General features: G+C 34.0%; 1 long non-coding RNA gene across 1 annotated transcript in view; it reads right to left on the bottom strand.

Annotated features, from left to right (window-relative positions):
- Nucleotides 1-13,016: 13,016 nt before the first annotated feature.
- The window catches only part of LOC132644946 (uncharacterized), a 28,092-nt gene continuing 16,337 nt past the window's right edge, over nucleotides 13,017-24,771 (bottom strand). Inside the window, exon 2 of the long non-coding RNA XR_009583965.1 lies at nucleotides 13,017-13,488. This is a non-coding gene — a long non-coding RNA (uncharacterized LOC132644946). The remainder of the gene's footprint in view (nucleotides 13,489-24,771) is intronic.

Below are 24,771 nucleotides of genomic sequence, written 5' to 3'. Positions count from 1 at the left end.
TATATCAAAATAACAGTGTTGGTGTATTTTCTGTGAGGTTACTTTATATTTTTCTCATGGCTTAAAAGGAATGATTTATCTTTATTGAGTCATAAACTTTTCAAAAGAGGACAATATGGCGAAGTAATGGACCTATCCCTATGAAACCATTTAATATCTTTGCCATGGGTTAGAAGAAATAATCTATTAATCCATACACCTTTCAAAAGATGATTGGGTACTCCCACAATTTTGATAAATTTTGTATTTTTGTGTGTGACCCTGCTAAGTAGTACTTATTATAGTTTATTAGCCAGGTTATTGACTCATTTTTACAAAATTAGAATATTAATTCTCAACGTTAAAGTACCTAATTTTGATAATTTGAGTGAGTTTCAAACAAACATATATATGTCGATAAAGATTTTTATGGGAAATAGTTTATGTACATTTATGTTTTATAATGACAAAAAATAAAGTATCACATCAAACATTCCCAAGTGTTGAAATATATATACCACAATAATATGTTTTATCACATGGCTACACTACTAGAAATAAAGGTTTTTTCCACTAACATTCAGTGAGAAATTTGTGCTACAAAACATGATTTTCCCACCGAACCAGCTCACTGGAAAAACGCATGGTGGGAAACAGGTTCCCACTGAAACCTTGAGAAATTTTCTATTTTTTGCATGTGAAAACACTAACTTTTAAGTTTTTTCCACTGACATTCGGTGGGAGATAGCCACTGAACATTTTTAAGTGGGAAATCAGTGGAAAAATAGAGATCTTTTAGTAGTGCCAACTTTACATTGAGCTTTCCAGAAGTATATAATGTCCATAGCAAAAGTCTTGGAACCCTATTCATGACAACTGAGCAATCAAAATAGATGAAAGGAACATACATTAACAATATCGCCTAGAAGGAAGTATTAAGATCTTCATACGTGTTTGTACCTCATAAAATAAAAATAAGTAAAAAAAACACATATTTGCGTACTTTAATTTAAATTTTAGTACTCAAATTATATTTTCAAAATATGTGTGAAATTTTATTATTTTCTGTGGCTGAAAAAGATACAAGGGTGCAATTTTATTTTTTTTCTTCGTGTCCGTAAATTTTGTATTGTTTATGATGACTACTTTCATGTGGGTTACATGGAAGTAACTTACAATCTTACATTACTCTGTATCCGCTTAAGTACGTTTTTGAACTTCTTTCGGTGCAATAGCATATGCTGGTTTAGTTTAGAATCCTTACATAGATTACAACCATAATGATAAGTTGTGGTTTATTTTTTTTCTTGGTCTAATTTGAAAATTTAAAAAGAGAGATACGTATGATCTTTGTATGTTTTTTCCCATGCATTTCTACACGTGAGGGGAAAAGATGTCAAAACTCAAAATAATCATTAGCATTAAAAATGTTTAGGGATGAAATATATAAATTTTAAAAAATTGAAGAAGTTGCAAAACTTTAGAAAGATATCTGCAACTCTCATGATTTTCAAGGGTAACCGATGAATCTAAGTACCTTGATTAATAGTATGTAGTATATATCTTTGTCGATAATCATGTAATTACTATAGAAGGTGTTTATAGGTGGAGTGAAATACAGGAATGAAAAAGGTTTCATTCTTAATTGAGTTAGCTAAATAAAATCAAACAATCATCATTTTCTTTCATTTACAACTTTTCTTTTATTTTTATAATCTCTGTCTAAAACATAATTTTTAGTAAGTAATATTTATCTGTTTCTTTAAAAAACACTACCCTAATGGAGTTGTGGTACATGCGCAACGCACGTACCGAAATACTAGTATTATACTAAAAGTGAGAACATCCTACCTTCAAAGTTAGTTTACTAAAATACCCTTTAAAATTAATATGATCATTTTATCCTTGAGCCAAAACAATAACCTTCCAATAAATGATTACTCTTATTACTTTTTGTTGGATATTGGGCTTGGTTCGTGGGTCGCCCATGTGGACAGACCCAACCCGGTTAGAAGGAAAAGATAAGAAGATTTTAAGTGGGAAGTTAACACTCAGTTTAAGTGGGAAGTTATCACTCCTCTTAGGATAACTTACAGGTTATTAACGTAGAATGTGCGGGGAAGTTAATTAACTTCTTCTCCTCTTTCCCCTCTTTAAAAAAAAGGAAACAGACGTTGTTTTCTTCTTTAAGAAAAAAAAAACAGAAAAAGAATTTCTTCTTTCCTCTAATTATTCTCCAACAACACACAAGACTTCTAGTTTGTGATATCAGTGTTCTATTTCCTAGTGAAGTAGAATTGGCTTGGAGCAATTCTTCAGCAAAGGTTCTGTGAATTTTCCGCTGCTGTTAACAGGTACACGATTCTCGTTCCTGTTACTAATTTCTAACAATGGTATCAGAGCCAAGGTTTTTTGTTCCCTAGTCTGTGTCTAAGAAAATACTAGATGGAATATGTGAAGAAGAATGAAACTCGCTGCATTATATTTTCTTCTTGTTCGCAAAGATTGGTATTTTTTTTTCGGTCCCTTCAATTTCAAAAAGAATTGATTAGTAAAAGAACTGTGTGTTTATAGTTGATACCATGACTGCGTGGAACAGAATTACTTATGATTTTTGTTGTATTGCTCTAAAGCAAACTCTTAGGTGAAGCGTGTCTAATATGAACTCTTGTTATCTGAGAATTTAGAGAAGATTTTGTGATAGGCCTTTGACAATGAATAGAATTATAATTACTACTGATTTAAGAAAACGGATATATTTGTCTTACTTCTGATGGTACATTGGAATTATTATGGGAAAACAAAGATGGTTTCATAATTTTTTTTTAAAAAGAAAGATTGCCAGAGAAGCAAACTTTATGAAGCCACATTGGCTTACAATCTATTTTGTTTTGGTCAGTGTTCTTCTAATATTGTTTCTACGTGGTGTTTTTTTTTTGTAATTTATGTTGCCATGTGAATGAAACAGAAGATTCTCTTATTAGATGATTATTTATTAAATGAAATTCTTGCTAATTTCTTTTACTATGAACAATGAGTATGAACTTTGCCAACGTTCTGAAAATTAACTTCTGTGCATCATACATTGTGACAGTTTAAAAAAAAAATGCTTCTGAAATTTAATTTCTGGAAATTTCTTATTATGAATTACAATTTGTGGTGTATATTTTCAAAATCTACTCGTTACAGGATTTCTGTTGATATATTACTCATTAAAAACGGATTTGAAAAGAGTAAGATCTGATTTTTTGAAGTTATGCTGAAAATTATGACAGTTTTTTATGAAAAACTGCTTCTGAAATTTAATTTCTGGAAATTACATGTTATGAATTACAATGTGTGATTTATATTTTCAGAATCTACTCGTTACAAGCTTTCCGTTGATATATTAACCATTAAAAACAGATTTAAAACGAAAGAGTTATGAAGTGTTGAAGTTATGTTAAGTAAATTTTTTTTTTTTTTTATAACCTCCTAATAGCCATGCCATTATATTGGTATATGATCCTTGACGTATTTTTTGTCTTCTACGAGTAATGTGGCATGTGTTGTCATATTGAATGGTATGTCCATTCTTATTGTTTCATTGTTCTCATTTCAAACATGGCTGGACAGGGACAAGCTCGAAGTACTCCAAGTGGGAGTTCCCGAAATCGAGCAAGGAGACAATGTAGAAGAGTATGTCGTCGTGGGACACATTTCCGTGGACGTGAAGTCATAAGGAATAATGTTCCGAGGGCGACACAAAATCTACTAAGAGATCAAAGGGCTGCACGAAGGGAAGGAGAGAAGAAATTCAAAGAGTTTAAAGCTTTTAAGATGTCTCCTAATACTTCAGTGCCTGAACATATTGAACTTTTTCGGTTGCAACGAGAAGAACTGACTAATTTTATTAAAATCTCGGATTGGGAAGCTTTAGCAATTTTAGTAGATTCCCTCCGAGAGCCTTGGAGTGGTATTTTAGTTAATATTTATCACGATTTCTTTCTAAGTCAATCTTTTGAGGTGTATGTTCAAGAACTTGAATTCGAGTGGGAGATTACGAACTTGTAATTTAAATTGTGAATTTCTTTTTCAATATATGGTTATGTTGTTTAACTTTCTTTTATATCCCGTTTGTTTATTTATTTATTTTTAAATGGGTTGAGAATTAATTGAAAGTTATTAAATAAAATTCACGTTAAGATTTATTTTTTCCATTTCTGATTAAACATTTAGACTGTAGATGTTGATCGGAAACTTTGTGACCTTTCGATTTTATACTAAATGTGAAGTCACTTATGGGAATCAATTGCTTGAGTGTGAATATCACATGCATAAATTTATTAAAGTAAATATTGATGAATAAGAACTTGCTTAATTGTCTCAATCAACAGATATGACATCTAAGAGTATCATTGCTGACTTAAACAAAGGTGAAAAACTGAATGGCGAGAATTACGACATCTGGAGTCGTAAAATGTGGTATGTACTAGAAGAGCAAGATGCTCTGGAGGTATTAACCATGTTTTGGTTCACCCAGAAGAGGGTAACACTGCTCAGCACAGAAGAGATCTGGAAACTTACAATGCGTGGAAAAAGAAAGATTCTACTGCACGTGGAATTATTGTAAGTTCTGTCGTTGAAGATCTCATTGACGAATGTGAAGAATACCCTACTGCTCATGCTATGTGGGCACACTTACGAGAGACCTATGGGGGTACCACTGTGACCCGCCTTAGACAGCTGACTATCAAATTTGACACTTACAAGAAGCGTCATGATCACAATGTTAAGCAACACCTTAGGGTGATGTCTAACATGATTGCTCAACTCAAAAGTGCTGGTCATGTTCTCTCTGATGAGCAGCAGGTTCAAGCAGTGATCCGGTCTCTTCCCAATAGTTGGGAACAATTGAAGGTTAACTTAACCCATACTGATAGCATCAAAACTTTTTCTAATGTTGCCTGTCATGTTGAGCTTGAAGACGAGCGTCTTGGTGCTGTCAAAACTGTATCTAATGCCTATGTGGCAGAATCAAGTGGCACAATGTCTTCTGTCTTCAAGCGCAAGAAGAATTGGAAAAATGACGGAAAGGGTAAGGAGACCGGAGAAGGACCTTCCAAGAAAAAGAACAACCTAAATCCCAAGAAGGGAAAATGGTTTTTCAAGAAGAAAGACAAGAGTAAGATGAAATGCTACAACTGCCATGTTCCAGGTCATTTTGCTCATGAGTGTCCCGAGCCGAAAAAGGTAGCATTTCAAAACGCATCTCTAAGTGCTACATATGTTTCTAGCACTATTTTACTAACTGAATCTTATCCTGTGTGGATTGTAGACTCAGGGGCCACCGACCATGTGAGTCGTGATTGAGAAGCGTTTGTGGAGTTTCGTCGAGTCTCACATGGGTCAAGGTGGATATATGTAGGAAATAATACAAAGCTTGAAGTCAAAGGGATAAGCACTTGCAAAATGGACTTGCGTGGTGGCCGAACTTTGATGTTGCATGACGTCTTGTATGCTCCAGAGATACGACGTAACTTAGTATATGTGTCTGTTCTTCTAGATCTAGGTTTCGATTTAAAGTTTAGTCGCAATGGTGTTAGAATTACTTAAGACAATATTTTTTTTATGGTTTTGGACTTCGTTATGATGGTTTTATTGTTTTAGATTGTAATCCTTCAACTTATGACTATTATGTTGACTGTTGTGCAATGACATGTTATTCTAGTAACAGTGATGTTGATGTTATTACATGGCATGCAAGATTAGGTCACACAGGGCAAAACCGGATGAATAGATTGGCAAAGGAAAGGCATTTAGGTCCTTTCTCCAAAATTGAAATGCTAACTTGTGAAAATTGTCTTGCCGGAAAGATTACACGTAAACCATTTGGGTAGGCTAAGAAAGCAGATTCCCTGTTGCAATTAATCCATTCTGATGTTCGTGGTCCAATGAATGTGAGGGCAAGGTCTGGTGCTTTGTATTTCATTACATTTATTGATGATTTCACGTGCTTTGGTTATGTCTATTTGATTTCTCATAAATCTGAAGCACTTGAATGCTTTAGAAAATATATGAATGGAGTTGAGAATCAATTGGATAAAAGTATAAAGACTTTAAGAACCGATAGAAGCCGTGAATATTAATCAAAACAGTTTAAAGAATTATGTAATGAAAAAGGAATTACGAGACAGTTAACTACTCCTTACACACCTCAACAAAATGGTGCAGCAGAAAGGAGGAATAGAACATTATTGGACATGACAAGATCTATGATGGCGCAGGAAAATTTACCTATCTCCTTCTGGGGAGATGCGTTATTGACTGCAGCCTACATACTAAATAAAGTGGCTTCTAAATCAGTTACTTCCACTCCCTATGAGCTATGGACTGGTCATAAACCGAACTTGAATGATCTACGACCTTGGGGTTGTGCTGCATATGTAAAGGATCGTTTTGGTAAGTTTGGAAAATTGAGTCCAAAAAAGAAGAAATGTATCTTCATAAGATACTCAGAACACTCCAAAGGGTATGTATTCATTGGTGAATTAGAAGATGGAAGTATAACTGAAATTGAATCACGAGATAGCACATTTTTAGAAAATGATTTTCCCAAAAAGGGCGAAATAAAAGAAGGAGAGCCTCTTTATGAAATGTTGAATTCAGATGATCAGACAATGTCTTCAGACATGTTTGATAGTCAAATAGATCAAGAATCGGTTCCTGGTCCAAGTGGGAGTTTTGAATCCCAAAATCCTTTAGAGAAATCTGAATTTCAACAACGTAAGAGTACCAGAAAAAAGTGTACCTAAACGATCTTATGAGATTGAATACTATGTTTTCCTGGTGTCACCCACAGAATTGGATGAGCCTAATTCTGTGACTGAGGCTTTGACAAGTCCTGGAAAAGATGAATGGGTGAAAGCAATGAAAGAAAAATTGGAGTCCATGAGAACCAACAAAGTCTGGGATCTGGTTGACCTTTCTTCTGAGCGTAGAGCTATTGGGAACAAATGGGTTCTTAAGGTTAAACATAAAGCGAACGGGTCAATAGAAAGATATAAGGAACGATTGGTCGCAAAAGGTTTTACCCAACAAGCTGGAATAGATTATGAGGAAACCTTTTCACGAGTTGTGAAGTTTACCTCAATTCGGTTACTTTTGGCTATTGTTGCACGTTTGGATCTAGAGTTACACCAAATGGACGTGAAAACAACTTTTCTCAATGGATAATTAAACGAGGAAATCTACATGGAACAACATGTAGGTTTCATCGTTAAAGGCCAAGAAAAGAAAGTTTGCAAATTAAAAAGATCTATTTATGGCCTGAAGCAGTCTTCAAGGCAGTGGTATTTGAGATTTCACAAAGAGGTGATTTGATATGATTTCACCATGATCGATGAAGACCATTGCATCTATGTGAAGAAGTCCAATGGAATGTTTCTAATTGTTTCCCTTTACGTGGATGATATTTTATTAGCCGAAAATAATTTGGAGTATGTGAAAACTATCAAGTCATGGCTTTCAAAGTCATTCGACATGAAAGACATGGGTGAAGCAGACTATATATTGGGTGTTAGGATCCAAAGAGACCGTTCCAAGAAGGTTTTGAGTCTATCTCAAGAAACTTATATAAGGAAAATTTTGGAACGCTTCCGAATGAATAGTTGCAAACCCATGGATACTCCAATAGCAAGAGGTGAAACTTTAAGCCTTGAAATGTGTCCAGAGACTGAAAAATAAAAAGAAGACATGTCTCGAGTTCCATATTCTAGTGTTGTCGGGAGCTTGATGTACGCTATGATGTGTACTCGTCCGGACATTTGTTATGTCGTAGGTCTGGTTAGCAGGTATCAGTCCAATCCTGGAAGAGATCATTGGAAAGTTGTGAAGAGGATCTTCCGATACCTAAAAGGAACTGTTGATTATTCACTATGTTGTAGTGGAAATGATTTACACTTGAGAGGATACACAGATGCTGATTGGGGTGGTGACCGGAATGATAGAAAATCGACATCCAGTTATGCTTTCTTACTTAGAGCTTGTTTGGATAGGCTTAAAAAAAGCAGCTTATAAGCTGCTTTAGATAAGCTAAGCCAAACGGGCTCAATTAATTTTTTGGGCTTATTTTAAGCATAAAATGGCTTTAAGCTAGCCAGCCAAACACTCAAAAAATCTGAAAACAGCTTATAGGCAACTTATAAGCCAATCCAAACGGGCTCTTAATGGTGGTGCTATTTCATGGAAAAGTAAGAAACAAACTTGCACGGCTCTTTCAACTATGGAAGCTGAGTTTGTGGGTTGTGCATTTGCAGTACAAGAAGCTGTTTGGTTAAAAAGATTCTTTGAGCATTTGGGCGTAGCAAAGAATTTTCAAGGATCAATGATTTTACATTGTGATAGTCAAGCAGCTATTGCATACACCAAGGATCCTAAGTATCACAGCAAAACCAAACACATTGGCATCAAGTATAACTTTGTAAGAGACACAGTAGCAAGTGGAGAAGTAACTTTACAATACATACCTACGCGAGAAATGATAGCTGATCCTTTTACAAAGGCGATATCTAGAGACTTGTTTGAGAAACATATTATGGCTCTAGGTTTGCGTAGGATATGATTATATTTCTGTATTGTAAAATGACTTGGTTGTTATAATATTTTCATCAATATTTGACTCTTGAATTTGTGTTCATATCTTCTATGCATGTGATGATGTAATTTTATTGATAAAGTGTGTCGAACAAGTTGCGAGATTGGCTCTCTCACACGAGCAATCGTCTCTTATGTTGAGTAACGTGAAGAGATGAGTTCCACCACCATGTTATGACTTGTTTTGTAAGCTAGATATGAGTTTCTCTAAGAAGATGGATTTGAGGATCATTGAAGAGAGAAGCTCAGGTTAGACATTTTGGAGATGTCTAGATCAAGATTTGTACGGTGTTGAATGAGTAAAAGAATGAGACGCACGCACCAATATAAGGTGAGAACACCGTAGCACGTGTTTCATACCACGTGTGCTAAGAGACAAATGGGTTAATGGAAGAATGGATCCTTGCTGCTTCATTGTGTAAGACCTCGAAAAGTTACATTAACTTTTCAAAGGAATACCCTTTGACCTTTGGCTGTTTCTTGAAGTTTCAATCAGTGTTGCTACTTTAGCATATTACTAATAGCCATGAGTGATTCGGTAATGAAGTGCATGTCTAGGAAAGCAGTTGATTTGGAACAGACAGAATCAAGTCGAAGGGAAGACAATTAAAATTATTAATTTAACTTGTATTCACAGGCCGACCATTACACTTACCATAAGGGTGTCAAGTGTAATAGTGGATATAAAGTTAAACATGAACTCGAGTTCACCTCTTTCGAGGATGAGGGATCGGATAACTAGCTACTAGAGTAGCAGTTGATGTCTGGGGTATTGCGAGTAATATGATCCTTATAATTGATAGTGGATTCTTTTCGCATGTGATTGAATTCCTACATGGAGCTCTTGTAATACCTTAATAGGTATTAGCTCTTGATGCTCGCAGGTCGCACGAACTATTTGTCTATATGAATTATGTGTGTTGTGTGCTATTAGCATGGTACTAGTATGAGTCTAGTCCACCATGTGCAAAGTGGGAGATGTTGGATATTGGGCTTGGATCGTGGGTCGCCCATGTGGACAGACCCAACCTGGTTAGGAGGAAAAGATAAAAAGAGTTTAAGTGGGAAGTTACCACTCAGTTTAAGTGAGAAGTTACCACTCCTCTTAGGATAACTTACAGGTTATTAACGTAGAGTGTGTGGGGAAGTTAATTAACTTCTTCTCCTCTTTCCTCCCTTTAAAAAAAAGGAAACAAATGTTGTTTTCTTCTTCAAGAAAAAAAAAAACAGAAAAAGAATTTCTTCGTTCCTCTAATTATTCTCCAACAACACACAAGACTTCTAGTTTGTGATAGCAGTGTTCTATTTCCTAGTGAAGTAGAATTGGCTTGGAGCAATTCTTCAACAAAGGTTCTATGAATTTTCCGCTGCTATTAACAGGTACACGATTCTCGTTCCTGTTACTAATTTCTAACACTTTTAACCGGGTGAATGTGGACAATTATTCTATTTGGTGGCTGTACGTTTTGTAACTTTAAGTATGTTAATGATTCAGCCTTCATTATTTGTTTCTTTATCTTCCACTGTTATAAAATATTTTTATACTGCAACTTTTTGACCCATAATTATAGTCTACCAGTTTTGTAAGTTTAAATTCCTTCATTATGCAGACTTGAATATTTGTTTGTTTCATCTTCAACTATTATAACATTCTTGCATGTAGTCTTCAGGGTATAAAAGTGCATAAGAAAGCATCTAACCACTTTTTCACATCATTCTATTTCTTTTGCTTCTATCAGTAAAAAAAATTATTATTGGTTTTTTCGCTTAGCTAACTCCAACCAGCATTATCTGCAACACAGCTTACAGGTACAAATTTGTTTTGATAATATTATTTTCAAGTTGGTCATTTTGAGTTATAGAACGTTATATTAAGAAACTCGTCTTCCGTAAAACATTATTCTTTTGATATATCATACATGTTTCTCGTGTGTCACACACAAAACTAAATCTACACGTAATAAATCGGGTAAATTTATTTTTTTATTGTTAATGTACTTTTTGTGAGTGTTTTTTTTATTCTATAATTGCTCCTTTTCAGAAATATATTTTTAACGCTATATTCATGAAATTGTATATTTTTATATATGTAAATTTTTGCTAGGAAATAATCCTTAATTTTTTCGGTAGGAAATAGTGCTCTCTTTGTTACTTTATTTGGTCTATCGTTGTAGCAATAAATTTTAACTTATGCTATGAGAGGTAAAGTCAGAAATCACAAAAAAGTGAATTCTCGATCTTCTGCCACTTTTAATCTTTTCGCTTAAGCAACATCGTAAAGAGGAACGAAATAAATTAAGATTCATCGAGGTTTCAACTGAGAGCTTGAAACGTATTCATGGTAAGTAGTCTTTTTAATATTGTTATAAATTATCTTGTAAAATTTATTGAATTTCATGATTTTCGAGCCCAACTTCGATCTGAACTTTATATCATTGTTAAATCTAGCAATTTCTCTTCTACGTTAAGTTCTATCCTGTACTCGCAACATATGCAACAAATATGATTAAAAAAGGGAAACTTACATAAGCCACCATATTTTGAGATTTTCTTACATATTATAGATGCTTTTTCATATTTACCATATGTAGCTGATTTTTAGATTTTTATTATTGTATTTCGTTTGTAAAAATACATGTATTTCGTTTGTAAAAATACATGTATTTCCTGACCTTCCTTATTTTTTGGACGATTTTTTAGTGCCCCATTAATTATGGAATCTTCTAATAATGGATACACCCCACAAATCGCATATTTACCATTCCTCCATAACTCATCAGCTTTCTCTTTCATGGTTAAATACATGTATTTTTTTGGGTTAAATATTTGGGCTGTATTTCCTTATAGTTTAATACATGCATTTTTTTCCCTATTTTTTTGAGCTAAACATTTCGGTTGTATTTCCTCATAGTTAAATATATGTATTTTTTTCTATTTTTTGGGGCTAAATATTTCGTCTGTATTTCCTTATAGTTTAATACATGTATTTTTAAATACAAGTTAATACAAGAAAATACACTCTATACAAAAAAAATACAAGCAAAAATATAAAAAATACCACTATATTTCCACCAAAAAAGATGAATACATTCAAATCTTTTTAAAAAATACACTGTAGTCGTGAGGAGAAATACAACATAAACAAAAACACTAAAATTTACCAAAATTTGTTACTTGTAATGGGAGTAAAAATCGTGCTAAGATGTGAGAGAAATCGTGCTAATTATGGTGAAGAATAATGGGAGTAAAAATCAGATAGAGAGAATTTAAGATGTGCGAGAAAAATATTTGAAAAGAAAAGAGATTGTGAGTAAGTGGGGGAGAGGTACCTTATTTTTAGAAAAATACATTGCATTTATAAATACAAGTTACAGATGGTAATTTGATAAATAATTAAGCTACTAATAATAAATAGAAAAAAAGATAGTTAATATTAATAAATAGGTCTTAGACATAGCTATAACAAGTAAATTTTCCTTATGAAGGGATACACACTCAACGCGCGTGCCAAAGACTAGTGATGATGGTAAGTACAACAAACTGGTAGGATAATTTTCTATGGAATATATCTGCAAAGAAGATTTAAAAAGACTGAACATATGTATCTTTAAGTGCTTCATTAAATCAATTATTCCTCTATGAGTACCAGCTAACGTGCCCACCTCAGCAGTCACTTTTGCTATTTAAAAAAAGGGAAAAGGGTAAAAAATGCTCCTTTACTTTTGAAAAAGGTCTAAAAATATCTTTCAAACTAATTCTAGGCTAAAAATACCCCTCCCGTCATTAAAGTTTTCAAATATAACATTGTCTTAACGGAAACCCGCAACATAACCTGATTTCATTTTTAAACCCGCTTCATTTAAAACCGACTCAACTACATAAAAAACCCCTATGCTACCAACTTGTTCCCGAGTCCTATGTCTGGATTCTCTAGGCACAGAAGCAGGCAACCCTTATGCGTTTTTTGTTTAGTTAGGTCAGTTTTAAATGGAGCGGTTTAAAAATGAAATCGGGTTATGTTGCGGATTTCCGTTAAAAAAGGGGCATATTTGAAAACTTTAATGACGGGAGGGGTATTTTTGACCCTTTTCCCTTAAAGAAATTGTAGCATGGGGAGACGTTGACGCACATGAGAAAAACATGTAAGTATCAGTCAACTCTAGATGTTGAGATTGAGAGAAATGTATACATTTTGCATAGTCATGTTAGTAAACATACTACAGTCAAGCCTCTCTATAACAGCATCGTTGGGTCCGAAATTTTTTGGCTGTTATAAAAAAATGATGTTATACATCTATAACAGCATTTGCCATTTAAATAATAGTTGACTGTTATAGGCAAAAATATGCATAAAATCTTTTTTTTTTTTTTTAATGTTGTAAAAAAATAACAAATTACTTAAATTTTAAATCTCAAATATATGAATGCTTCATTAACTAAACATTAAAGAAAATTAATACAATTTCAATAGATTCATAACTGAATGTATAAAGTTTTAAGCTCTAATGCACACATTTTAAATCTACAGTACTTGAAAAATTAAATTCTTTGAAGATTGGTGGGAGATATTTTATTGTAGCTTATTTTCTAGAATCTAATCTCTTAGTGATGATATGACACTTGAATTTAAAAAGATTTACGTCTAAACCTTCGCTTTCCCTTGAAGGGAATCTAAGAGTTGAACTATTGAATCTTCTAACCCAGTCCAAGTAACAATAGGTTGAGGTTGTTTGTCAGCACTTTCATTGTCGTCTTCGGCTTCCATATTCTCTTGTTCTTCCACTCCAATGACTTGGGCAGTAATATCTTTATCAGTGAAAGTTTCAATGATAGCGCGTTGCTTCAAACTCCACATATGTATTCATATATAATATTCTGTCATAAATATAGTATATTAAGGTATCAAATTAAATATTTGGTCAAAATTTGTACTATTTATTATTGGTAATTATAGATATTCTATTTTTATAAATATGGTTGATAATTACATTACAAAAAAAAGCAGATAGCTGTTATATGGGGGTTGATTTTACAAAGCGCATATTGTTATTGTTACGGTTCGCTTTTACGCGGGTGAGGCATAAAAGTTACAACGAGGTTGTTGGTGCTCTAGTTGAATTTTTAGTATTTTGGAGTCGCCACCTAATTTATTATTGAAAACTAGGAAAAATCGGGTTTAAAGATTTTTGCAAAAATAAGTAAAAATATTTTGGACCAAAGTTCGAGGTAAGGGCTCTGCTGATCCCCTAGGGAAGGTTTTACGCACCTTAGCATTAAAGATCCGTATAATACGGTTGACCTACGAGCTTCAATGTGTGATTAATGTATTTACTTGTTTAAAAGTGTTTAGTTTTCCGTAAAAATGTCATTCTTATTCACATCATAAATTTCAAGAGAAAAATTCGGCAAAAAGTCCCCTTATAAAAAGGGGTTTTGGTTTAGAAAAATTCGCGCAAGTTTTCAACCCACTTTATTGTCGGACTAGGACACACTCGGGATTTCTCTCGAGTAGAGTCGCTACTATTCTAGTTGGGTTTAGTACCTACGGGTTTTATTATAAGTATAGATACAAAAATATTGAGTATATCTCCGTTTTATATATATATAAACAATATAAATTCATTAAATCAGGTCCATTTTAATCATTGAAGCCCATAAGTCAATAATATTCCCAGATCCAAATTCATTTTACCTTCATAACCCAATCCAAGCAATTTCGGTCCACTTGCGGTCCAAAACAGTTTCATTTTTAGTCCAAGTTCAATGTGAACTCCCAGGCCCAAAGAAATCCTTGGTCCATCTTTCCAGAATTTATCCAAGTCCAAAATTTCGTTTTCCATCTCACAAAATTTGCCCAAGTCTTCCATCTACAAATTTATTTCAAGCCCAGAAAATAGTTCCATTGGTATATGCCAATTTTTGAAGTCAAACTTATCTTCCAACTTTGTTTTCATTTTAAAATGAACCCGTAAAAAATTTCATCATTTTCATCTCTGGTTTAAAGCCCCAAAACTCGTTACTTAACACTATGAAAATCCTTTTTCGCGTTGATCCAGTTCTAGACTTAATCAAAACTCCATTGTCTTATCTCTCTCTCTCTCTCTCTCTCTCTCTCTCTCTCTCTCACACACACACACACACACACACACACACACATATATATATATATATATTTAAACTACAAATCAAACCAAGTTTTTGATTTTCGCAAAAAAAAAAGGGAAAGTCGATCATTATCCGAATTTTGAAAATGGTTTGACGACTTCCTAAAATACTATGTGTTTTTCCTAGTTCTATACATGCAAAGGGTTCCAATATTGTTTTGCAAGAGTTTTACAAATACACATACATGAACAAATATATAAAAATAAAGGGATAAATTTAGGGAGTCTGAAGCCTAAAGGGCACTAAAATGCTCAAAACAAACCAAATGGGGTGCTCCTTTCGACAATATATCAAAAGGGATATAACGTGGAGGGGCCAACGTTATACCCAAAAAAAATAAATCACCTGTCAGACAAAAAAAATAAAATAATAATTTCTAAGTAAAATGTGGACCAGCCAACGTTTTACAAAATATATATTTTGTGAATAGTTGGGCTGTCCACGACATTAGACAGATACCCCAAAATTTCATTCAGCCCTAATTCTCCATCTTCCTCCTCCGCCTCCTCCACCATTCCTTTCCAACTCACAGAAGTTTTCCAAAAATCTTATCCTTCTCCTTCTCCTTCATTTATTTTCTTTTTAAACCCTGCATTGCGGTCTTATTTTTGGAGCAATTTCTTCATCAAAAACCTTTTGTTGCTATCTAAATTAAGGTATTTTTTCTAACTCATATAATATTGTGTATTTATAGTAGATGTAGGATATTTGTTTATCTTATATATCTTGATTTTATGTATTCTTTAATTTTTTGTTTGTGTTATTTTTATCTGAACTTTAGACATGACTGTTAGAAGAATTGTTATATAAAAGGTCTAATTTGTTAAATAACACTTTTGAAGAAATTTTTCTTATGTTACTGTTATTTTCGTGGGTTGTTATATAAAAGGTCTGATTTGTTAAGTTTTTCATTATACCTTTAATGTGATATTTATATAGCCAGAAGAGTGGACTTAATTGATGCCTCACTGACCCAGAACAATGGATACTTAAAATGTCATGATAATGCATTATTATATGGGACCTAAGTCTAAGTGGGTGGACAATTATTTTCTCTATATTTTAGAGGTACTAATGTGGTCCACTATCAGTGGTTTTTAAATAAGGCTTATGGAAGTTGACTTTATTCTAGCCAGGGCATATTTGTTCTGCTAGAATTGGAATAACAATTTTTTTTTTTTAATATTAAGTTACTCCAAATAGCTTGATCTAGACTTCAATTATTTTATTTAGGTATGGAGCTTCCACGGGTATCCCCACATCCGGGGCCAGAAGTGTACGATGTGTTAACACCCTAGGAAAAGCATCGATCACAGGGTGTGTGGGATGGGATCTTAAGAGGACCGAGAGGATGCCTAATTCCACACCGCGCGGATACCGAATTTTGGAAGCACGCGAGGCGTCATCCTTTTCATCCTCGCATCCTTGACTACTTTGGCCTGTGTGGATTTAAGGGAGTAGTAGAGGTAGGATGTGTATCATATGATTGGACAGTCATCACTGCACTTATAGAGAGATGGCGTCCTGAGACACACACTTTTCATCTGCGTACGAGTGAGGCGACTATCACATTACAAGATATTGAGCTCATATTTGGCATGGTTGTAGATGGTAAACCCTTGAATGAAGTTAATGCTAGAAATATAGACATTGTGGGGTGACAACAGTTGATCTCCGAGCTTACTGGTTGGGCACCCGGTCAGGATTGTTTTAATGGTGTTAGTAGGTTGGAAGTAAATTAATTAATTGAATATATTAGAGGCTTAGATTCCATTACAGATCAAACCCCAGAAATTGATGTGGAAAAACGGGTTAGGTTGTACTTGCTATGGCTCTGTGGCGGCACGATATTTCTGAATAAGTCCGGTGACTTACTTAATTTAGACTACTTTCTTGACATGCGTGACCTTAGCACAATGAGTACACAAGCTTGGGGAGCGGCTGCATTGTCATATTTATATACTTGTCTGTGCCGATGAAAAAGGCTAAGGATGTGTGTGGATTCATTTCCTTATTGCAGGTACGTGACCTTTAAAATTATATGATTTTATTTGGTTGTCTTATTTGATAGTTATAAGCTTTCTATTTAAAAAAATAATAATAATATAGGTTTGGGCTTGGGAGTGAATTATATCGATGCAACCACCACCCAGGGTTCTTCAGCCACACACGGCTCTTGCACGAAAGTGGACTCATCGTAAATCCCGCAAAAATAAGGCACGTGATGTGCTACCCATATGTAGGGATGTATCGGACAACCTAATAGATGGTCAGGTATTTTATCATAATTATGGTTGTTAATAGCGTTTTGATATAATAGTTACGCTTATGTGTAATTTGTTTATTTTATTATCATGTACTTTTATGTTCTTTCTATTGTAGTTTGTGTGGCAGCCTTATTCTGAGGCCATCATTAATGGACTCCCTGAGTGGTGTCTGCGTGGCCGAGGTATTTGGATGGCGCAGTTACCCCTTATTTGTGGAATTTATCATGAGTGGCACATGGTAGACCGAGTTCTCACACAGTTTGGTAGGAAACAACATATTCCGGGACCATATGTTGAGATTGATCCTTTTCATTACAAACGTGACAAGCGGTATGCTATAACAGAGGAGGATCAACAAAATTTTATGCAAACAGACGATTTTTGGGCAAATCTTCGACAAAGGGTAATTCGGGTCGAGTATCAAACTCAAAACCCAGAGGCATTATCTGAGTACTTTTGTTGGTATAGACGTCACTCGCGCACTTTCATAGGAAATCCCGCGCATAATGTGGATAGAGGATACCAACACATGGCAGGTCCCTAAAGAAGTTTGATGAATACTGGGAGAGGTCGCTAAAGCACACTGACATGAAGCAATACAATGCAGCTAAAGGGGTCTTTGAGATTATGACATTTGCACACGAAGGTAAGGGCGGAAATATCCATAAAGTCTCTGCCGAAGGGAAAAAGTGTTCGTGTGGGAAGTGGAGAAACTACCATATGCCATGTTCACATGCCATTAAATTTTGTGATATACACGGAATTCAGCCAAACACCTATGTTAGCAAGTACTATAGTTGTAGGTATTACAAGCAAACGTACAGTGGAAATTTTTCACCGTTGGGTGATGAGGCATATTGGCCGCCTTCTCCCTTCAGTTTAATTGCAAACACTGAATACGAGCGAACTTCAGGAGCGCGGAGTACAACTAGAAGAAGGAATGAAATGAATATAGCTCATGCTCACATGGCTAGGAAGTGTAGTACGTGCTAGCAAACAGGTCATAACAAGAATTGTTGTCCCGACAGAAATCAGTAGTTGTTATTGCTTGTTGGTTTTTATGTTTTTTCCTAAGTTGTACGATCGTTGTTTCCTTATGTAATCTTCCAAGAATATATAATATGTCTTGTGCCGTTTAATAACGTATTTAATTTAACATTTACTATTCAGATAATGTGTGACGTTTATTTAACTTATTTTAGTATTTTTTTTATGTTCACATATATCACACATTTTTAATTATTGTATGAGTTAAAATATTTGTTTGAGTTAATTATTAAATGACTTGTTATGTATGTTTGAGCTAAAAAATAAAAAATCAATGAAATTGTTTTTTATATAAAAAAAAACAGCCTGATATGATTTAAATCTGGCCAACGTCTTACAAACTATTTTTGTAAAACGTTGGCTGGCCAAACAAAAATCAATTTTTATAAGACGTTGGCCAGCCAACGTTACCAATGTAATTTTTTTTTTTTTGGTCTAACAGGGTGAATTTTTTTTTTGGGTATAACGTTGGCCCCTCCACGTTATACTCCTTTTGGTATATTGTGGAAAGGAGCACCCCATTTGGCTTATTTTGAGCATTTTAGTGCCTTTTAGGCTCCGGACTCTAAATTTAGGCTGGTGGGCCTACCAAGCCCACCAGTAAACTATTTTCGCCCATAGTTAGGCCTTCAAATATTTTAGCCTCCCTTGCCATATTTCTCAATCCAGACTCGAAATATCAATGCAAAGGCCCCCAAACCAAGAGAGAAATTTACATGAAAGGGATAAGAATTAGTATCCGTCTATAAATGCTTAATTATTGTTGCACTAATTTAAATCACTGTTGACACCCAATTTTATCCCTCATTTATTTTAATTTATTTCCTTGGGCTTTTAAATTTATTAACGAGCTAAATACTTTGTTTTCACTGCTATTCTTTTATTTTTCTACCACCATTAACATCGTTGCTTTCATTTTCACTATTCTACTATCAACATTACTAGTATTACATTATCACAAATTTTAAATGGTTCGTCATCGTTTCATTTTAGGATTTGTACTCGTAAATTAATTACAAGACAACACTTTGTTAAATCCTTTATTTTCTACATATTAATCATCAATTATCATAATATATATTGTACTAGTTATTAAATTAGAAGCCCAAAGAATAATTAATATGGAAGAGGATTTTCAGCCAAATTATTAGCCCACACTTTAATTAATTGGAGCATCCCACTTTAAATCTTCCCTTACTAATTCGGCCAACCCAAACAAATCAGCCCACTATCTAATATTACCCTGTCCAGCCTATACCCGATTTTAACCCGTCCGGCCCATTTGTTTTAATCAGTTGAAACCAAGGAAAAACCTAATCCCTTTCACAACACCACAGCCGCATAACACCTCTCCCTTTCCCTTCATTTCGTCATCTCCTTCCCCTTTCAAACAAAGGTCCGCACTGCTTTCACCATGGCAGACTTTGCCATTCCATTTTCGTATAATACTCTGCCTTCTCTCTATCCTCTGTCTTCTTCGACAAATTCGGCAAAATCACAGTTACCTTTCGTTTAATACAGATCGCGCGTGGTCAATGTTGACACCCAATTTTGTCCCGCCTCTCCTCCGAAATACCTAGTTACGCTTCTAATATTTCGAAAAAAATTAAAATATATATATTTATATTTTACTATAATTATTAGCCTCTTATTAATACCCACGTTTCATTATTCTATTACAATTACTATTATTATTATTATTATTATTATTATTACTATTACTATTATCATTATTATTATTATTATTATTATTATTATTATAATTCACAATTTTTTCGGCATTTTACCAGCTTATGCACACGCATCGCATTTATCTTTGCATAATTAAATAATAGCGTTTATTTACTGTGAATTTTCGAAATACTATTGCACGGCTATTACAACGCCATTTTTTTATCTAAACACTAATAATTGCATATTTCATATTGAGCAATATTTTAACACAAGTTATTTAAATAGGTCTTTTATTTAAATGTAGTAACCCAATCAACCCATACTATTTTCGGACCAATTCATAAAATCAGCCCACATTTTAACCCATCTTAATGCCCAATCCACATTTAAATACCAGCCCAATATTTTAAAAACGGACCAGCCCATTACCTAAACACTACCCGACCCGACCCGGTCCAGCCCATCCCCTATTTTTCCTTAACCCTAAATCCCTAACCCCCCTTCATTTTTTCTGCCGCTTCTGTCTCTCCCTTTCCCCTCCTCTCTTCTCCTTCAATTCCTTTTCCTCCATCTTCTCCGTTCCCCCACTCGTTCCTGTCCCCCCCACGCTCCTCTGTCACCCACTCATCCCTGTCCCCCGCTCCTCTCTCTCATACGCTCCTTTTTTTTTTTTCTTAAATCAAATGAAACCCTATAAATCTGTGGCGAATAGAATTGCAAAAAGGGGATTTTTTGGGGGGAAAGTGAAACCCCCCTCAAGAAAGAAAAGATTTTCGGATGGTAAACGCCCCCCCCCCTAAGAATCAAAGCTTTAGAAACGGAGAAATCCCCTGGAAATAGAGCTCTCTGAGTCATCCGAAATCCCCCTAAAAATAACAAATTTGCAGTGGTTGTGCTAATTTGAAAACATCGAGTCCAAAATATTAGAATATTTGTTTCCTGTTTTTTTGTCTTCTTTATTTGTTGTTGTGAATTCGAGCATCGCAAACTCTGGCTCAATAGTCTTCGAGGTAGATATCGAAACCTTCGCCTCATTTCGCTGCACCCGAAGAAGGTAATTTCCCCTTCCCCTTTTATTTTCTGTCTTATCTGTTTTTTAATCGCTATATAGTTTTAGAACAGGCTGATTAGTTAGATTAGTTTGGTTCAACGGATAGTTTGTTTGTATGTTGATGTTAATTCAGGCTTAATTAGTTTGTATGATGGTTTAATTATCGAGTTTGGCCCTGTTTATGCAATTACATATGCTATGTGTGATAACTTGGATTTAGTTAATTCAAATGCATGAGTTAATCGTGCTAGTTGGTTTAAGTCGCATATCGTTACATAAATCTGGACAATTAGTTTGCAGGATATTTGAGCTTGTTTAAGTGTTTGTTGTTAGGTTAGGCATGATTAGTGATTAAATCTGTGATTGATTTCTGTTTGCTTCTGATTATAACACAAGTTTGTTTAATGCAATCCAATAATGACATAGTAATATGGAGGGCTGAAATTGTAACAGAGAGAAAGCATATCCAGTTTGTACTATGATAAGGGCGATGGTTTGTGGACAAGATAAATAAATCTGGTCTAAAATTAGCATAAGGTAAAATTGATGTGTTGTTTGGAGCTATTAACATCATCAGTTTCAGTTTCTTGGGCTTGGTATATATTGTCTTAAGGAGGTTAGATGTTGTTTCAGATTTAAACAATCTAAAGATGTCTTTTGGACATACTTGACCACCTGGCAGCCTTGATACATAGACATTGATCCCTATTTCTCCCCACCTCAACTCCCTATTCCTGTCGATGTGCAAATTGTTCATTTTTCACACCATCAGTCTAAAAACAGATCTGGCCTATTCCCTTGTTATTTTGGTTTTAGTTCCTATATAATAATAAGTAGTTTTTTTTGTGTTTAGCTATTTAGTTTGCCTTGCTTAGTGTTGAAATTGGTAAGAAACTTGTATTCAGTTATTTAGTTTATTTTTGCTTGGTATGGCAGTTTGGTAAGAAGCCGTATTTAGCCATCTAGTTCGTTTGCTTAGTATCGTAGTTGGTGTGACATCATGTTTAGTCATTAAGTCTATTCTGCTTAGTGTTGTAATTAGTATGAAATTTACACCCAAAGTGTCCTAATTTGTTTGCTCAATTTGAAACTGTAATCATAGTTGAAGTAGAAAGATCCTTCTGTTTGCTAGGTATTTGAATCATCTGGCCAGCTTAAGTTAGCTTAATCCAGTGAAGCCTTGTATGATAAGTGATTTTATAATTAAACATGACTGTAAAACACTTGTGTTTCCTGGGAATCTGAATCTATATGAATCTGTCATGTTTGAAAGTGTTCTGTTCATTGCATTCATTGCTATTCACTTACTAATCCTGCTGAGTTTAATCTGCTTAAGCTCACTTATGAACATTGTGTGAATCATATGAGTATACATCCTTAGGAGATATTCGTTTAAAATCTGTATGAATTGTGAATCTGTTGCATCTGGTTTATATGTGGGAATCATGCTAGAAGTATTTATGGGTTCATTCTAGGTTTTCATTCCTAGTTAACTTGGTTAATGATCAGTTAAACATGTATAGTCACTTATTGCTTTTCTAATTGTTTATGTTTGTTTAATTGAGTCCAACTTAAACCAATATGAACCTGTCTAGGTCATTCAGGTTTATTAAAAGCTTGTTTTGGATGATTTCAGCCTAGCCAGTATCAATGGTCTGTGTTGTTAATTCACTATCGGGTTTAGTATCTGAAGATCTCGGAATATGTTTCTGTAAAGGGATACAAGTATTTAAACTCAGTTCTGTCCCTTTTGTCTGAATTCTATATTTTAAAGAAGGAAGTTCCAATTTGTTGAGGTTGTTGTCTTCATACCATGATTTTTGTCACTCCCCTGATTTGAATGAAACTTACTTGCCATGGTTTTCATGCATGATGTTGCCTTCCTGTGTTTGTATGAAATCAGTTAACTACTCCAATTCCTAAAGAAGGTCGTTGCTTGTAGTTTTTATGCTAACAGGTGGTTTAAACATAGACTCTGTCCATATCTCGCTAATTTCCACTTCTTTGGTTAAATAAGAGTTGATGCTATACCTATAAGTTTCGATTCTGTGGAATAAGGTTATGTTAGCTTTGCCTATTATCTAAATATGAGTCAGTATATTACCATGCTATTTGATAAATCTTAAATGTGTTTGATGTGGGAGCCTGTCAAGCATATGGATGTAGTGAAGTTTCATGTATTTGTTTATCTTGTTGACTGTTGGTTCGTGTATATTAGAATTCATTGCATTCTAATCTGAAAAATACTAAGCATATCCAATAATGGTAGAATTATCTCAAATACCTTGGTCTATGTCCTATGTTGTTTTGTGTTTCTGTTGAAGTATCCCCATGACATATTTGTTCCTATATTCTCGAATGAAACACTCTATTGGTTGAATTAGGACTGAACATAACTGGGCCTGAAATTTGTCCCTTAAAATTGAGAAGGACAGTTTTCCTTTTTGTTTCCAAAATTAAATCGAGTGCAGTCTAGTTTAGGTATGAAGTTTGTTGTTCGACACTATACTGGAGCTTAAAATCAGTCAGAGGATTTTTGAAATGAGATAGTGTATGGTCATTAAACAGTGTTTCTTTAATGCACAGTTGAATTCATGCGTTTAAATTTCATAATTTCCTTTTTTCTTTCATTCGTTAATGATTGATAAGTATCCTACTCAAGTGTTTCTGAGAGGCTCGTTTGAGTTTTATATTTTGTATGTTTAATACAGTTCATTGACAGCTTACTAATCCTTTTCCTTTCATTTTTTTGCATGACCATCGCATACGAGTCCGAGGGACTTGTCTCCTTTTCCGCATTCGGTGTTGGGTCAAGGCCCAACATTACCTCCTCTCGAGTCAATCTATACCTACAGCAGATTAAAATATTCTGGGCTAAGCCCAACAGCAGCAACGGACCAGCAACAACATATAAAAGAAATCTGCTGGGCCGAAGCCCAACAGTAAACAGTTTCCAGCAGTCCCAAAACGGGCTGGACCCATTTGACATTATTTGCTCCTTTATTTTATTTTCTGCATTTAATTCATATTATGCAACTGACTCTTTGTTTGTTTTGTTTGTTAACTTAGATGAACCTTAATGAGTTAGTAGGTTTAGTTTTAGTAATGGGTGGTTAGTTTAAGGAAGACCAACAATTAATTCCATAAGTTATTCTCTTCTTTTTACGTTTTATTTTGGAATAATTAATTTGCAAAATGACATGATTTTATATTTCGAGTTAAGAGAATCGTATTTTATTCTTACTATCCTAGAAATTTCAAAACATCATTAATATGCAAACATAAATTCAAACACATTTTTTAAACTCTTCAAATTTTTGAGTCAATCACGCATATTCTTCATTAAGCATAGTTGATAAAGATAATAAAAAATGGATAAAGGAAATCTGTTAGCTATTTTGTATTTTTTATTCACACTTCTAAAACTCAAAGTCAATTAATACCTCATTGCTTAATTTTTTATTAAAACATTGCATAAATCTGCATCTTCTTTTACTTATATGTAAGTTATCATACTTTGTAAACTTCATTTTTATTATGCTACTTCCTTTAAATCTATTAACAACTATTATAAATTTTATTCAAATAGTATTTTATGATTTTCTTTTATACAAAGTATTAGTCTTATTTTAATAACCTTCTTATTTAAGCCTTAGCAATATATATAAGTTTTATTTTAAGCAGTTCATATTTTTTCTTTTGAAACATTAGTAGCATTACAAGCCCACTTCTTAAAATTTAAATGTTACATCTTTAACTTCAATTAATTAACCTAAGTTTGGTCGGATAACCGTAAGTTAACGGATTCTAAAGGATGCCTAACCCCTTCCCTTTAGGATAATATAGAGCCCTTACCTAGAATCACACTGGTTAAGCAGACTATTAATTAAGGTTTAGTTTTAACTTTACCTTAGTTAACATTTAGATGTCCTAATTCATCGTTAAATTAATTAG

The sequence above is a fragment of the Lycium barbarum genome, chromosome 6 (assembly GCF_019175385.1).
Source record: "Lycium barbarum isolate Lr01 chromosome 6, ASM1917538v2, whole genome shotgun sequence".
Taxonomy (NCBI): Eukaryota; Viridiplantae; Streptophyta; class Magnoliopsida; order Solanales; family Solanaceae; genus Lycium; species Lycium barbarum.
The sequence above is the reverse complement of the archived record's forward strand: the minus strand, read 5'-3'. Positions and strand labels throughout refer to the sequence as shown.